The sequence below is a fragment of the Rhipicephalus sanguineus genome, unplaced genomic scaffold (genome assembly GCF_013339695.2).
Source record: "Rhipicephalus sanguineus isolate Rsan-2018 unplaced genomic scaffold, BIME_Rsan_1.4 Seq5300, whole genome shotgun sequence".
NCBI classification, from domain to species: Eukaryota; Metazoa; Arthropoda; class Arachnida; order Ixodida; family Ixodidae; genus Rhipicephalus; species Rhipicephalus sanguineus.
In genome coordinates, this window is record NW_023615447.1 from 45,942 (window position 1) to 63,594 (window position 17,653).

The 17,653-nt window shown below is 47.9% G+C and overlaps 1 long non-coding RNA gene across 1 annotated transcript; it reads left to right on the forward strand.

The window, feature by feature from the left end:
- The first annotated feature begins 797 nt into the window (after positions 1-797).
- On the forward strand, positions 798-15,579 carry LOC119377651 (uncharacterized). The gene is made up of 5 exons (XR_005180840.2): positions 798-840; positions 926-1,007; positions 1,478-1,593; positions 11,005-11,195; positions 15,516-15,579. It is a non-coding gene; the product is annotated as an uncharacterized LOC119377651 (long non-coding RNA).
- Positions 15,580-17,653: the final 2,074 nt, after the last annotated feature.

Genomic DNA, 17,653 nt, shown 5'->3' on the forward strand with positions numbered 1-17,653 from the left:
GTTTGTTGAACCCCCCCGGAACTACATCGTAACCAGCGTAACCCCGACCAGGGGACGCGCTTCGCTCCCCGCAAGAGAAGTTTTCAGGAGAAACTGGCGGCAGCGCCCCTGGCGGGCGCCCAGGCTGTCGACGCGGAGAGGGCCATGGCGGCGCGGCGCAGGGATACGGCAGTGAGCCCACTGCCCCCTTCTAGTACACTGTACAGCGGCGAATGTGTGTGAGACGTCACCAGACAGCTTCAATCAAAACGAAAGATACACGGCACACGAAATTTTATCGCCGTTAAAAAGACGAAAAAAAAAAAAAAACTTCGGTTGCGCCAAGTTAAGTACATAACTTCCAGTGCTTGTCTCATCTCTTCTTTGCCGTCCGACGACCTGGTTTGCACTATTTGCACTGAAGTTTTCAGCTAGAAAGAAAAGACGGCTGTCACATGAAGTCGAGTGGTACGTGGCAACAGAAAAAAAAAAGAACACACACACACAACGGGACACTATGACAACTACGAGATACACGACGTAAACGAAGTTTTGGGGGCTTTAACACGACGCGGAAATCGGCGCAATCGGCCGCAAGCGCACTCTCGAGCGTTGGTGTTGATATGGTGGCGCCAGAGAACACCCATACACTTAGAGAAGGGAAACTGTACCTTTGACAGTGCAACGAAAATAAGGGTAGCGGTGGCGTTGTGAACTAAAGTAGCCGACCAAGAGATGCCGTTGTACAACAGGAAACGGAAATGAGCTTTATTCAATATGGCTGCCGTCGCTCGTTTTTGGACCTGACATTCACGCGCGCTCTGATCCCCGTTCTGCGCATGCGCGAAAAAAGAAAAAAAGGTACAATTTGCAGTGTTAGGGATCTCTCTTCTTCAAACTTTAGGTACTTTCTAGGTGCTTCTGTGAATCGCTCTGTTTTCCCTAGGTTAACGGCTCGGGCAACGTTTTTGTTTTGCTCAGAGGCTCGGCAAATCGTCAGCGCGGGAAAGATGGCAGTTGAATGCGAGGTAGGTCCTTCGTTTTTCTTTCACGATTTTGCCGTATCGGAAAATGATAGCCGCAATTAAAGGCGCGTTGAGGGCTGAAATGAGGAGGCGATGTCGTCTGATGTAGAAGTGTTTAACGCCAGAGCGTTTGCCGGGTTAATCTACTGAGGTGCACGGCGGTTGAAACGCGATCCTTTTTTTCGACACTCGGCGGGCGTTTGAGGTCGCCTAATCGAGCATTTGTCACGCAGTTTGATTATTTCGATTTAGATTGCGTTATACAGAGCCATTCTAAGACCGCTATACACGAAAACTGCGGCTCGACGACGAGTCAACATGTATGAGCTCTCTCACTTTGTTGATAAGCTGACGGCATTCCCCCGGGATATTGACTAAAAGGTTGGAGTGCGCGTTAGTACGATGCGCGCCGAAAAGTCCGGCACCTTTCGCGGTGTAAGAATTAGGGAAAGATCTTTTATTTATTTATGCAGGTGCCCTCTCCAGTTCCCCTGATGGATCTGCGGAGTCGGATATCTGGCGCTGCGGAGAACCGAGCTGATTGCAGTACCAGCACTCTGAAGCACTTATTTGAGCAGGAAAGATAAAGGTGAGCAGAAAGTTTCGAGGCAAGACTGACTTCACGTGTGGAGTGGAATCATGTTGATATTCGGTGCAACGTTGGTGTGCGGCCCGGCCCGAACCCGAGAAAAAAATTTCACATCCCCGGCCCGGCCCGACCTCAGATCGGGCCCGACAGAGGCCCGGGCCAATAATCTAGGTCGTGTTGCCCGAACATGGAATCGACAGCAAGGCGTTTTAAGTAGCAAATATCTACGTTTTGTTGGCACACGGTACGCTAACAAGTATGCTTTAATCTACGGTAATTCTTACGGTAAAGGGTCTCACTGTGGTAACAGGTGACCGGACATACTGGGTACGATGAACAGTTATTCGGCAGCGGTATACTATGCATATTTTTTCAACAAATACAGTGGGAATCCTCAAGGGCGTTTCGTAGCAGATATTGAAGCAGAAAAAGGTGATTTCATGGCCAGGAATTGGGGACATTGATGGAGTTAAGGGAGCTGCCACTAAACGCACCAGTGGTGAGACTGACTTACTGAGGCATTGAAGCACCCTCTTCGCCTCGCTCCGCCGCACACGCTCCCGAGCATTGTATTCAAAAATTTTTCAGCACCGCGAGCTGTTCCGACATAATCTGATACAATGAAGGAACAGATGTGGACTTTGGAAACAACAAGAATAAGGCCGACAAACGCGACCGAGGAAGTTACATGGCGTTAGCTACACAATAAAGCAGCCTATCAATTGAACAAGCGCTTCTCAGCCAATCTAAAACCGGGAGTCATTTTTGAAACCTCTTCTTTGAGCTTCGTAATCGAAGTCGAAAGAAGCCAAAGTGGGTCTGAATTTAGGCGGCTCTCACAGGCTGCATGGTACAATCTTCAAATGGCCTGGGAAGGTAGGCGCTTTGCGGCACGTTATTGGAATTACGCCTAAATTGTTCAAGTGGTTCCCTAGTATCTGAAACCGACAGTCGTTTTCAGTACCATATTTTGTTCGTGAGATATTATTTTTGTGTGTGTGTCCACATAGGCGTGCGCACAGGGGGGCAGGGGGGGCGGCCGCCCCCCCTAATCACCTAAGAGGGGGGTGCAAAATCTGCCCCATACATTGACATAGTAGGGTGGGGGGGGGGGCGCTGCGATGAACCTTCGCCCCCCCCCCTGATGGGGAACCCTGCGCACGCCTATGTGTGTCCATGCTTCCATTCAGTTACTGCAGGGCTCCCTGCCGCCGCCAGGAGATAGCGCGACATGCACATGTCCCGAAATAATGGGGACGGCAGCATGAGTTCAGTTTCAACAGGGAGCGCAATAAGAACAGAGGAGACAGAGAATAGAACGCTCTCTTGTTTTTATTGCGCTCTCTATTAAAACTTAAACCATGCTCTACCATCAAACCCAATCGTGCACCTTTCTGGATATGTAGCACCTGTCTTCAGAATGGTAGCACTTTGCCACGGCAAGAGAAATAGGGGAAGAGAGCCAAATGAATTATCTTTGTTTTAAATACACTAACCTAGATAAAGATCATAACGAACTCCGTGCACCACATGTACTTTTCGAAATATGTATAAACAGCCGAAAGGACGAAAAAAGCTATTTGTTATAGCATTATTTCCATATATCACACCTCTGCTAGTATATACAGTCTATAGTGCCGAAGAACTTTTTCTTTATTTATTGTGTGCTGCAATTCTTGTTTGCTTTTACTTCTATTTCTTTACTCACTCCCCTCTGCGATGTCTTTGGTCTTGAGGGTATCAGTAAATGAAAATTAAATGTAATAAGTTTGTGTGGCATAGTTTACAGTTAATTTCCTGACATGTCATTGTGCAAAAAGTCAATTTTTCAAGAGATTCCGGCTGTAAGCATGCCATGCTCTGTTGCATCAGATATCCTACTGCTCTACAGTTTCTTGAACTGCTTGCACTAGCCGCAGGAGCGCACGAAATCTGCCTTGCGAATTGTGAAGGCTTCGGCAGTCGTAGTTCCCAGACCTCCCACACTCGAGGAAATTTCGGGCATCTCTGCGGAGTTCTGCAGAATGGACAGAGCTTTCCAGCTCATCGCTTCATTTGTCTTGTTCTCGAACGTCATGCCCTTTTCAATATAACCCATAAAACTCCTCTTTGAGGGCTTCTCTTTTCTTTCTTTCGCGACTGATCCTCCGCTTGAGGTGTATGATATCATGGGTAATCCAGGGGTTCCGTTTGTTCGCCCTTTTCTTTGTAACAGGTATGAAGCTGTCAATGCTATGGAAGATGATTTCTTTAAATTTAACCCGCATTACTTTAACGTCAGTCTCAATGCTGAAATTATCTAATGAATATGAAAAATAATCGATTATGCTAGTGTCATCTGCTTTCGAGAAATTAGGCACGTAAACGAGGCGTTCCTCAAGTTTAGTACGCACAGCTACGTGTTTTATTTGAACGAATACTAGCTCGTGATCCGATATTCCCTTGTCAACTGCTAATTCATAATTATCAAAGCACCCGGGCAGAAATACTAAATCTAGGATAGACTTTGCTGAGCCTGCCGTTCGTGTGTATTGATGAACTATTTGCTTTAAAGGGGCCCTCCAACACTTTTTTTGAAGCGCCTACATCGCTGCTGACCGCATCAACGCGTAGTGGCGCTTGCCAGAACTATTGCGGGCAGAAATGACGAAGATGAGCGCTGGCCTATGATTGGATAAATGTAACGTTACTGCAGCGCCCGGCAAAGAATGCGCCGAACGCCACGGCGCTGGAGGGAAACGCGCTCGGGACGCTCCAGGCGCCGTTGTTTGTAGAAACTGAAGGGAAAAAAATGTAAGAGCGTTGATATAGACGCCGTCGCAACAAGAAACACGACTAAAACTAGAAAAAATGTAGAGGCGTTCATGATCTGCCTCGTTTCACACGCGCAGTTCACTCTTAATGCACCACATTGTTTGTTACTATCGCAACGGCGTCATCAATACGTTGGAAAGAACGGCCAACATTGTATGCAAGCTTCCCGTACGTAGGATCTTTCAGTTCATTTCATTGGGGCGCCATCAGACGTCACAGGGTGAGTGAAACGTGGTCAGGTGACCCCGCAAAAATCGAGTTGAGGGTAGGCCTCCATTTTATTGTATTTTGAGTGTTCTAGGCTGAATAACTTCGGACTGCGTGCCCCTACCGCTGCCGTTCTTGCTGCACTAATCTCTTCAGCCTCCAGTCTACGCAACCCGAAAGTAAAAACTGTAAAACAATGAGGTCAGGAAAAGTGTTAGAGGGTCCCTTTAAGTCATGCACAAAAGCTATATCAATGAGAGCGTCACACTCTGGGCCCTCTTGTGAACCTACAGTAAAGAATCCCAGTCAATATCTGGTAAGTTGAAGTCTCCCGAAAGAATAATACAACCATGTCGCGGCTTGTGTTGATCTAAATAACTTTTTATATCTTGCAAGTATGAAGCCGATTTATTAGGCACTCTGTAGATAGCCCCGAGGAGAACAAAGGCATTGCCAATCCTGACGTTGCACCATACACTCTCGTGGTTTTGGATTCCTTGCAAACGGATGCATTCAACATAATCTCTAACTATGGCAACGCCACCTCCTCGGGATTCACTATCATTCCGCATGATCTTATAACCAGGTGGTGCTAACTCATTGTATCGAATATCAGGATTTAGCCACAACTGTGACAATGTGTGGGTCATAATTGGCTAGGGTGTATTCCAGGTCGCCAGTTTTATATATAATTGGCTAGGGTGTATTCCAGGTCGCCAGTTTTATTTACCAGGCTTCTAGCATTTAAATTGACGAGACGGAAGCTGTCTCTTTTGTTAGGCGCACACCTTCAATCATGGCCTCTTTGCGCTGACGGGTGTGTGCTACGTTTAACCTTGACTCGGCGGTTTTTTGTGGAGTCCCAAGAAAACGCTTCATTATTAATGTATATTTTGTCGTAGTCAAGACGCATGCGCTGTTCCTTCTCCCTTTTCTTCGCAGCGGAGTTCCAAAGCAGCTTACGTTTAGCCACGGTTGGGCTAGACCGCACGCGCGCGCTCGCTTCTTACGGCCTTCGCATCGGGTGTAGTACATGCCTCTCGCCGCTGCTTTGAGGGGGGTGCTGCGATCCTGACCCTCCTCCGCCGCTCCGTGCAGCGCGCGCAACGCCAGCACATGAGTTCGGGCGCGCTTCTTCCTCACCGCGAGTTGAAAAACAAGTTGCCTAATCGTTGAAGACGCACAAATGGTTTATTCTGACTTCTTATATGCGCAATGTGCATCGAGCTTAAGCTTATCAAAAAACGTATAAATGCAAGAGCCGGGAGTACAGCGCTCCGCCATCAAACGTGTAGACATCTGAGGTCTGGAAATAAATATTTATTGCTCGTAAGCACTCGCAAATAGTTGAACGCTTTCAAGTGAAAACTTTGCCGGACTTCACAAATGTCTCGTTCACAACCTAAAATGCTTCCTAGTCGGCTTGTGTGCGCAGGTGGAAGGCTTGTCGTTCGCGTCAGTCAGTTGGTTTGTGTGATTGACGAGAAGTCTTAGGAATTTTTCGGCTATGAGATCTGCAGATCGTCGGGAGTGGCTGTCGTCAACGCCTTCAGGGCAACTTAAGGTGGGAGCGCGTTGCAAGTAGGGCTGGACTGCTGTTTCCAAAACTCCTAGCACATTCCTGCGTGGCAGGTGTTCAGAGGCCTTATCGAAAATGACCGCTATCTTGTCCAAAAGAGCTAGAAACTCAGGCCTCGGGTTGTGTAGTTCGTTCCTGTCTTGTGCTCGCAGTAGCTTGTACAGCTGATGCTGCCTGTTGTTGGTCGTCAGTAGCGCAGTGCAAGAGTCAAATCCGAGGTCTGTAATAATAATAAGCGACGAGGAGAGTCTGAAAAGTGCGAGCGATTTGAGCAGTTGTGCATTGTTAGCAGTAGGATTTGAGCGAATATGCGTATGCGACTTTGTGTTATGAGTTTTGCATTGTAACCAAGTTGTTGATAATTAAATGTAAACTTCTTTTTCCCTTTTAACTGTGTGTCGTGCGTTGCGTTTTCTATTGTGTCTTATTTTACGGCCCAGCCATCCTGACGCTAACAAAAGGACCGCAAAAGAGCTCGGGGTCCCTGGAATTAATGTTTCCAGGTGGTGTTAACACCAGGTGCCACTCTCGGGGCGTGCCGTCCGAAGGGGTTATTCAGCAGCAAGAGTCCTCTCTTGTTTTTTTTACTTTCTTTCTCCCTGTACGTAGTTATTTTCAACCATTAGAGATACGACTCACGTACGTGCTTCAAAGAGCTGTCAAGCTGCAGACCGCAGCTTTTAGCCCTGAAAACCACTCCAAATGTATTTGGAAAAATAAAGAAATAGAAAATAGCTAGCAAAGGCAAGGCGAGCTCTCTCAATTGCGGCCTCATTGTCCAACGAGACCAAGGGCCAAAGGTATTTGGTGCTCTCTGCTTGCAGAACAGGTGCAGCGTTATTTATCTCTCTCTCTCTGATCGTTGCCAGTGCTTCATGCCTCCTGCATTATGCCTCATGATGGTTAGCGCAAACGCAACACGGACGAAAAGAAGAAAAAACGACGACACAATTGAGCGCTATCTAACAACTGAATGTTTATTGGAAAAATCGCAAATATATATGTCTAAGAAAGAGAACTGCGTGAGCTGCCCTTCTATCGCTTTGATTGATGAGGAAGTGTCTTTCCTAGAAAGGGCGTAGTTTTGTTATCATACACTTTTTTATCTGTCAATTATCTTTGGCGCATGTGCGGGTTTGTTGTTTTTTCTCTTTCTTATACATATATATTTGTGATTTTTCCAATAAACATTCAGTTGTTAGATAGCGCTTGTGTCGTCGTTTTTTCTTCTTTTCGTCCGTGTTGCGTTTGCGCTAACCATCATGAGCAATTTCCAACTCGCCCAATTCGCTACCCTCCTGCATTATGCCTCGTTAGTCGATTCTTCCGCAGTTTTACTGAGTTTAAGCTTGTATTATCCACCAACGTTTATAGAACCAGGTAAGTTGCAAAGCTCCCCGCGTCAGCCAACCCGTCGCGCGGCGCCGGGGCAGCTTCCGGTTTGGTGGCGCTGGCGGCGCAACAAGCTTCCGCTAGCAGACGAAAACACGTAGTCTGCGTACGGTCCCTAGAATAGTCTGCGTGGCAAGACGCCGCGGCAGCCGTTCAGAAAGGGCTCCGTTGCTTCTGTAATTATCGAGATTTTCCGTTGCGCTGCCACTGCAACGTAAAACTGAGTAATATTTAGCAGTGGAAAGGTAAAGTCAGTTAAGCTATGGCTTATAGACTGCCCACGATAACTGATGCTTGATAGCGTAACATATGAATCGGTCTATTACCCTATAAGGAATTAACTAAATGCCGCATTCCCGTAGCGTAAATTCTTTAGCATAGTGGATGCTTCGGCGTGTTGGTACTTCTGTCTTTTCGTTTTGGACTGTGCAAGTATTGCGCGGTGTTAACGAATAAATCTTTGTTGCAAGTCAGCGCGGTTGTTAGTGTAATCCTTTTTTCTGGTGCTCCGTCTTTTTTTTTTTGCGCTGTTTTCTTTCCGATAATTCTTCACTTTAACTTTTTTGAAGTGAGGAGTTTTCACTATGTATCGCGGCTGTCGTTACTTGCAGTTATTGAGTGGTAAAATCGCTGTTTGTGTACTGCACGCCACAATTTCAGTCCTGCTACATAAAGAAAAATTGTATTTATTTTACGCACGCAATGCAGAAAAACAATTTTTCAGATATTGCATGTATGGTGTGGTGCACACAAACGGCACAACTTATTTACAGTCTCAGGCATTAAACCTTATCAAAACAGCTCTAATTAATTGTAAAAGATTATTTACCGCACAATTTTTAGGATCACTCAAATCAAGGCAAGTTCAAGAATATCTTTAGGGCGCATCCTTCGACGAGGCTCTTTTCCGCTGGCGATTGCAGCCCTAATTCTTACCATTGACCGTGTGAGCGAAAGTCTTCAGGATATCTTCCTCATGAAAGTGCATATCACATACATGAGATCGAGAAATGGCGCGATTCCACGCCGCTCGCTGGTCAGGGTCACGCGGGGCACAAACAGGTTACGAACTTTCTTGAATTTCGTGGGACTGTCGCGACTTCTCATACAGCGTCCCGAGCCGTCCCTGTCGGGACAGCTATATGTCCAGGATGTATTCCGGACCGTCCAGTTAGAGATTTTTGTGATCCAACGCACACCCGACACCGCGCGTCACGCTCCAGAACACGAACATCTCACGAATACCACGCACGAAGCAATGTTGCGGTGGTACAGCGGTGGCTGCGAAGGGCTTTGGTTACTTTGACTGTACTTCTGTGCGCTGCGCGACAACTTTTACGGGTACATTCTCCAGCAGGGGAAAGTGTTGCGAGCAGCACGTAGCCAGCTGAAGAGGCCGAAACAATGAAGAAACAATCCCCCCCCCCCACCTCCCTCCCCGACTCCCTTCATTGAAGAACCCTACGCCCAAAAGGAATGTCGTGGTGTCTCGGATTTCCTGTAACCTAGCAAAACATTTTCTTGGGCTAGTTGGTTCATGACTTCTGTGGGAAAATGACTTCTGTGGGACAAAGAATACATCCCGTGTTCTTTGTCGGTCCTTGTGTTGTTTTGCGCTACAATTTTCCCACAGAATTCCTGTAACCGCTCGTACAGCCGGGAACCCATGTCGGCACGGTGAAGACACGCAGCACATCCGAAGCACAATAGAAAGCGCAAAACTGCTCACGCAGAATTAAGCAGCCTCCACGGATGGATGGATGGATGCTATGAGCGTCCCCTTTATAACGGGACGGTGACACGTCTGTCACCAGGCTCGAAGAAAAAAAAAAAAACTTCCTTGTTTCAAGTTGGCTTAACACCTTATCTACGCTGATTAAATCTATGTTATTATACCAAAAAAATATAAATTCACGGTTCATCTCTCTGCCTCTTAAGGTAGAATGACCTTATTTTTCCCCAATATTTATTTTTGTACTTTATCTCTACTTTTCTGCCACCAATACTCTAACCGTCTCTTACTTATTTCTATCGCGGACGTGTTCAGCTTTCCATTGTTGTCCCTAAAACCCAAGGCTTCATGTAGACTCGTGCACACACGTATACCTCGGTGAATATCGCCACATTCAAGCAGTACATGTTCCATCGTTTCCTTAGTTCCCCCGCAGCATGTACATTGTTCTTCGTTACTGAATCTCGCTTTATAACTACGCGTTCTAAGGCAGCCCGACCATACTGACGCGCCGCAACGCTGGCTGAAGAGAGTGGAGCGAGTGAATCCTGATGCGACAGCAGCGCCACATCTGTCGCTGATGGCGGCGGCGCCGCGCAACATCGCTTAGTTTTGCAACTGACCTGGTTCTATAAACGTTGTTATCCACGAGCACATGCATACCGACATTATGCGGAGAGCCGTCTGATAACATTAGTTTTTTTTAAAGGAGACGATCCTCCCTCTACCCCTGACTTCTTGAATAATCCCCCTCCCCTTTCTCCGTCGAGAACCCCCATTCCGCGGTTTTACATCGAGCTAGGTTAGGTTAGGTTAGGTTAGGCGCAGCAGATGCACGGTCAGGGTCGCAGCGCCCCTACCGCCGACGGGCGGCGAAACATACTGAGAAACTCTCCCATTGCTTTCGCGATGGGTGAGAAGGCCGTAAGGAAAGAAGCGCGCGCGTGCGGTCTAGCCCGGCCGTGGTTTAGCCAAGGTTTCCTTGGAAAAGTTATCTGAGACTGAAATACCAGTTCCTTTCAGATTCTTACAATTTTTGTAGAGCTGCACTTTTTCCCTGTAATCATATAATCTTAGAACAACAGGGCGAGGCCTCGTGGTCTGCTTTTTTCCTATTGTGTGCAAGCGTTCGACAGTGTTTAGCGTAACATGCAGCTTCTTTTCCATTACATCATTTAGCACTTTACTGCGCAGGTCTTGTGGTGTTTCATTCGGTTCCTCTGGTAGGCCAAATACCATTAAGTTGTTCCTTCGGCTCCTATCTTCGAAGCTAACAAGCCTTTCCTGTTGTTTTTGAACAGTTGCGCCCAGTTCCCGTACTGTTTTCGTCAGCTGTGAGATAGCTTTTTCATTTTCTTTGAGGATCTGTAGGCTGTCTTCGACCTGTTTAATCCATGTACATAGCCCCTGCAGTTCGTTTTGAATGGTAAGAAGCAAGCAAAAGCAGGTGAAATGTAGATTGTTTCTGTTGTACTGTGACATAAAATGAAAACATAATCACGACACACAACATAAATAACATAATGGAGCTGCCACACACAAAGCTTCAGGCTATCCCAGATAAAGGGTTCCTCCCTTCTTTATGAAATATTGACAGAAAAAGACACTGAAAGTAAAAAGCAGTGACACTAAAACTGCACTGGACAATCAATCAGTCAGTCAATGAAGTTTTTCATAAATTGTCCAGAGGAGCCGATTACCCTTGAGAGGGAGGACCGGCTGCGGGCCGCACCCACGTGGAGACTGGAAGGGCGAGCCTCTCCAGGACAGCCCGTATTTGGATCTCCTGGTCTGAGCTGATGATTGCCATCCTCCAGGCATAATCTCTGCTGAGAGGCTCGCCATCGTGCAGCGCTATGCATTGCCAGAGCACGTGAGGTAACGTTCATCGTCTGTTGTCACATTAAGGGCTTTGCGGCTTTAAGCCATCAATAAATTTACTGTAGACTAAAGGCAACAGATAAGTACCCGTTTGCAGCATTCTTAGGGAGATTGACTGGGCCCTCGAGAGTTCAGGGTGCGAGAGCAAAAATGTACACCTGGCCAATTGATAGTGTTTACAAATTTCATTAAAGCGAGGAGTGGATCAAGCTGCCGGATGCCTTCTCCCAAATTAGAGGTCGATTGCCTGTCACGGTGGAACAGTTCGCGTCGCGGGTATGGGCAAACTCATTGGCATTGGGAATAACCAAGTGGGCATCTGTGCCCACCCGGCTATGATGTATGGTGTAGGTCTGAGCTTCGAGCTTTTTAACAGTAGAACTGTTTGAGCTGACCATAGTCTGTGCAAATCGAACAGAAAACTTATCATGAACCGGCACACGCTCTTTTCGTCCTCTTCACCTTCTGCTTTGCTCTCAGAACATGTGCATCGATTTGTCTCGAGTGGGATGAAATAACTCTGATGGGCAAGAGAAAGAGTACAGAGAAAGAGATATAAAGAGAAATAGAGAGACAGAAAGGGAATAAAGACAAAGAGTTAGAAAGACTGAGAAAGAATAGACAGAGAGAAAGATGTAGATACAGACACAAAAAAGAGATAGCAAGTCAGAAAGAGAGAGAAAGGCGTAAATGTAGGCACATCTCGTCAGAAAGAGAGAGAAAGGCGTAAATGTAGGCACAATAAATTTTTACATAAATGCAAATAATGTAAAAAAAAGTTTGCGACCATCTACAACAGCAAAGCAAAAATTGGGGCAGTTGCACACTGGTGGTGCGAAAAATTGGGGTAGTAGTGAAGCTAGCCTGCACTAGTGGTGCAAGGCTGGAAGCAACAGCAGAGCGAGTACTCCCGAGGAAGGAGAAGCTGCCCTCCCAAGCCTATGTCCCTTCTTCGCTTAAACGACATGGGTTTAGCACGAACATGTCGTGTGACTAGTGCTACGCGATTTTGCCGGGAACATGTCACATAGTTTTGGTGGGAAGATATCATGTGACTAGTGCACGGTGTAAGAATATTCAGGTGTTGACACTGCGCTCGCCTAAGCGGCCAGAAAATGTTCGGTCGTCGGTCCGTTGAGCGGTGCGCCATCTAATGGCTTGAGGCGGAGAGCGCCCGCGAGTATAGCCGAAATGTAGCCGATGCACGGTGGTGCTACGTCATCGCCGCCGCGCTCGCCGTGCCCTCTCCTGTTGCTCTCTCGATTTCGCCCCTCGACGCCGCTTGCCGGATGCACATTATCCAGCAAAATGGCACAGAAAAATGCACGTTATCAGCAGCATGTGCGTTGCTATGGAGACGACTGCCCCGCTTTTCGTAGCGCCCTCCAAGTCATCTGATAAGAAACCGAACATTATCTGGACGCGCGTGGATTGCGGTTTCCCATGCGTTGGGGGAAGAGTGTCATCACCTGAGTATATTCTTACACCGTGGACTAGTGCTACATGATTTTTCACTCTCTCTCTCTCTCTCTCTGTATTTCTCACTTCTATTTCTCTCTTTCCTTCTCTGTCTTTCTATCTTTTTATTTCTTTTCTTTTTTCCTTTCTGTGTCCGTTTTCTCTTTCTTTCTGTCTATTTATTTCCGTCTCTGTACACATTCGCTCGGCCATCCGTGTTTCCGCATCCCACAGAGGAGAATTCGCCGCAGCAGGAGAGTGCCCACTGGGCTTACGTGTTAGGGGAGATGAAGAAGACGACGAAGAGAGTGCGTGCCGGCATGATGACCGGTGCACATGTTAGGGGAGATGAAGATGACCAAGAGAGAGCGCGCGCCAGCATGATAATGATAGTTTATTGCAACACCAGGCAAACTATGGCGAGCTACAACAGCTTCGCTGTTAAAATAGTATTGTTTATGATGGCACAAAGGCACAGGCAGTTGAACATAGTCGTGCAATTGTCCTTTTTCCCACACAGTTCACAGAACACTGTCGCTGCTCTTATTCTGTAGTATCGTGAGTGAAGAGTCTACTGTCGGATCAACACACTCCAGGGTGTCTTTCTTCTCGACATGGCTGAGAAGGGCAGCACAGGAGCAGATAGCCAGACCGCTAAGAGACCAAAAGGGAAGGATGCATCGTGTGTGCCGGGTCTGATCGCATAGGGTCAGTTTCGCCCCTGTCGGTGAACACCTGAAGAAGTAGATTACAGACAAAAGAAAAGCTGCATGCACATCACATTTTTCTTTCTTTTGCTCTTGACTCTCCTTTCCCCTGACGGCTCTCCACAGTTCCCCATTCGCCATTCGTTGGAGTCATGTCAGCGTGGCAGCATATCGTGGCCGGTGCGTCCTATTTCATTGCCGCTAGCGGTTGTTTTCCGGAACTAGAGGACTAGGTTGAATCCGATAGAGTTTCATACAGTCATTGTTGCCTTGTAACATGAATAACGCTCTCAAACTGCGATTGAAAGCGAATTTTGAGGTTAAATAGTGTTCCTATAGGTGCCGGTTTTGAAAATAAGCATTTATAGGCATTTAGGCACAAATTCCAAAAATAAGCATTCATAGGCACTATAAAACACTCTAAAAGCTTTACTTCAACTCAAATTCATGCTTATATATCAGTATGGGGCAATAGGAATGCAAGGAACAAAATGGGCATTTGCCTAAAATCCAGTCTGTAGTTATCACTACCTTGTTCTCACAGTGGGTTTAGTCCGTTTTTCGGAGCATGTATGGTCTTGCCCATACAATCGAGAGGGTTCAAAGGAATTTTGGAGCCTCGCAGGCAAATCAGGAGAGTTGGCAGGTATGCAAATATACTAGTTGCATTATGACATAGTGATTCCACAAGTAGCACGTGACATACTGCCCATGTGTGACTGCCATGTTGCAATAAAGCACATCTACACAGGTGTGCATGTCAGCTGACTGCAAGGCATACCATCAACTGTTACATTTTTTTTTTTTCCCCGCTGGCAGCAGTGAGACTGGGGTGCTTCACCTATCAATGGGCATCACTATGTGCCATTGCCTTGTGGCTCCAAAGCAGTCATTTCCCCAGATTTTCAGCGAAATCATGTTTGGGCATTGCCACACAGCACCTAAAATCTTTAAATTAGCCGGGATGGTGCAGTCGCTACTTCGAACTTTCCTGTGAAATCTATGTTAGAAAATATGTGACCACAGAAATTCTTCATTAAGCAGGATTTTGACATAACAGAGTTTGAGTTATCATGGTTTTACTGTAGTGAAATCTAGGTAACGCATTGTCAAGCAAACACCTAGCTAGGTGTTTGCTTGACAATGCTCTCGAGCTCTGCTCACGAGACATGTAAGAGATGCAAAGCTTGCAATGGCAAGCCACCAGTGGTTTTGGAAATGATATGCATCTGTAAGTACCATTGTTGTGCACTCAGTACAAGACAAGTGACCTGCTGAGGCACAAATTGTTGGAAACAGCATGGGTGCAGTGTACTACATGCTACCTCACATGAACATCGGATAAAACAAAAACAGTAAGCAGATGACCATTGTTTGACGTTTCTGAAGATAGAAACGCCTGCATTATTTATGGCAAAACTACCTCTTGAACGTAGGCATTGGTTCCCTATTTGCCCTGAGGGAAGAGGGAGGCAAAAAAAATAATTTTGTCATTCTCGTAACGAAATTTCGGAAGTGCTTTTATGCACAGTTCATTTCAGTAATGTAGTACACCTCTCCAGGACAAATGCAGATAGTAATTGGGGCTGCTACGATATGTCAACCACGGGGACGTATCCTCCTTGTCCCTGCTTGACCCAATACGGTGGGGGGAGGACACATTTGCCCCTCCCCCTTCCTTAGTTGATGAGTCTGCTCTCAAAGCTTCTATAACACCCTCAGTGCCACCGATGAGCTCGTATTTAAAAATCATTTATTGGAACACCCCCTCAGGGTTTGTCAGGCCCTTGAAAACCCTTGAATTTTAAAAGCATGTTTTCAAGGCCCTTGAAGGTCCTGGAATTGTATTCTGTCCTTAAAAACCCTTGAATTTCGGGACCAGTGCAGTCTAAAGTCCACAGTGCGACCTGCTTTCTGTGGTAGATTAATGTCGGTTCGGCAAACTTTCCATTACAGAAACAATACGCCGTACGAGTTTGCATGTGTTCTGTGTGTTCATGCCTTGTCCTATTCTTCATTTCACGCCTCACCCATCGGTTCATCGTGTCCTGCATTTATGCTGCTTTTTTTCCTGTCAAGCGAGTGGTGCATGTAGTACACTAACGATCGAGAATCTGGAATCCACTCTTCGAACCTGGGACATCTTTTGCAGTGCTTTCTTGGAAACTTCCACAAGCGTCGTCCGAAAGGAAAGGGCCGCAGCCTTGCGGGAGACACGGATGCAACTCCCCAAACGAGAGTGTAACCGTCTTTGCGGAGCAAATGACCTGACTATTCCGCCACGCTGACCCTGCCATGACCAAGGAAAAGGTCCATTTCCTCATGCGAGGAGTAAAACAAGAGCTCTTTGCCGGGTTGATGCGGAAGCCCCCCTTGGCAGCTCAAGAATTTGTCTCCGAAGCAACGACCATCGAGAAGACGCTGGAAATGCGAACCTGCCAGTACAATCGCCGTTCGACTTAAGACAGCCCAGCTGTCCATGCCCTCTGCTACGACGACCTGCGCGAAACGATCCGAGCGATCATGCGGGAGGAACTGCGCAAGCTGTTACCCTCACCACAGCCCTCAAGTGGACTCGATCGCAGATGTCGTTCGAACAGAAATCCAGCAGTCGTTGGGCAACCTTGAACCGCCACTGCCTCAGCCGCAAGCCATGAGCTATGCTGCTGCAATCCAACGCAACGCCCACCCTCCTTGCGTACGTCAAGACGCCGCGCCGCCGCAGCAGTTCCGCCGCCAGCGATACACGCCGAGGAAGACCAACGTTTGGCGCGCCCCCGACCACCGCCCACTCTGCTACTATTGCGGAGAAGCTGGCCACACCTACCGCCGCTGCCAGTACCAACATGATGGGGCCTGCCGTGGGTTCACCATTGACGTGGCCGCCTGTTTACAGCGGGGGTGAAGTCAAGACCATCGCCCGGACTACCTCGCAGGAGCGCAGTGGAACACCCCGACAACCTTCCGCTTTGTCGCTCACAGGCGACGGCTACTTCTCGCCCCAACGCTGACCATACACTTGGCCTCATGTCGGGGCTGGTGCCACCTAGGTCTTTTCCAGAAAACTAAGGGCAGCAACCGATGGAGGCGCGGTTGCTGTACAAAGAAATACCAAAGATCCTCCGCCGCCGCGACGATATCTAAATAACATGCCTCAAGCTGAACGGAGAAGAAGACCTGACGATTCAACGGGGAAGCAGCGGAACAAGGCGACGTAGCCGTGACCCGACGCCACGACCTAACTGCAACGCAAGACAACGAACTAGCGACCTCGACGTTCTTATCGACGGCCACAGTGTCACAGCTCTCGTCGACGCCGGAGTCCACTACATATTCTGTCATCGTGGACCATTCACCACGAAGCTGAAGAAAGTTAGGGACAGCCTGGAAGGCCCCGATATCTGGACAGCTGGAGGTCATCTAGTAACACCGGAGGGAATCTGCACAGCGAGACTCACGATTAACAACCGGATTTATCCCGCGAACTTCGTAGTCCTGCAGCGTTGCTCGAGAGATGTCATCCTTGGTATGGACTTCTTAAGCCTTCATGGTGCAGTCATCGACCTAAGATCCAAGTCGATCACACTATCCACAGAAAAAGCACTATATCACGATCTGCCCCAGGACCGTGGACGAGGGGGCGCCGAGGCACCCGTGCTCTAGCAGGACGACCCAAACGCATGGCGGGGTAACAGCTACTGACTGCCAAGGCGTGCTCGTCAGTGTTTATTTACCACAACCACCAAGGTTGCCCCCGAACCTGGCGAGCTAACGAACTAAGCTAGGCAGGCGCCACACGCTCGTTACATCCTTCACCCCCAGTTTAGCACACACAAAAAAAACAAGTCCCATCCTGTTCGCCGTTAGCTTAGGCGAAAAGCGTCTGTTGCCCTTCGTCGTTGAGTGCTCCGTCCTGGGTACAGGTGTTGAGTGACTAGGTGTCGGGGGTGGCAGCCCAGGTGCTGGGCCTGAGCCGTGCTTGATTCATCCTGAGGCTCTGCCGTGGTTGACAGAAATGGCAGTGAACTTGCGGTGGCCCACTAGTGGCGCACAACTGGAGCGCCTGCCCTTGCGTATGGTTGTCGTCTCACTGGTGCAGCTGGTTCTGTGCTGTGGATGCAAGCCGGGTCCCGCGGTTAGCCCTCACATGGTCAGCATGTGCCGGTGCCATGTGGTTCCATCCTGCATACTACGAGCAAGAGGAGAGCTTGCAGGCAAGAACCCTTGTCCAGCAGACCAAGGTGCCAGAACGGATCGGATATCCTGGCGAATATGGCGACTCCATGCTCA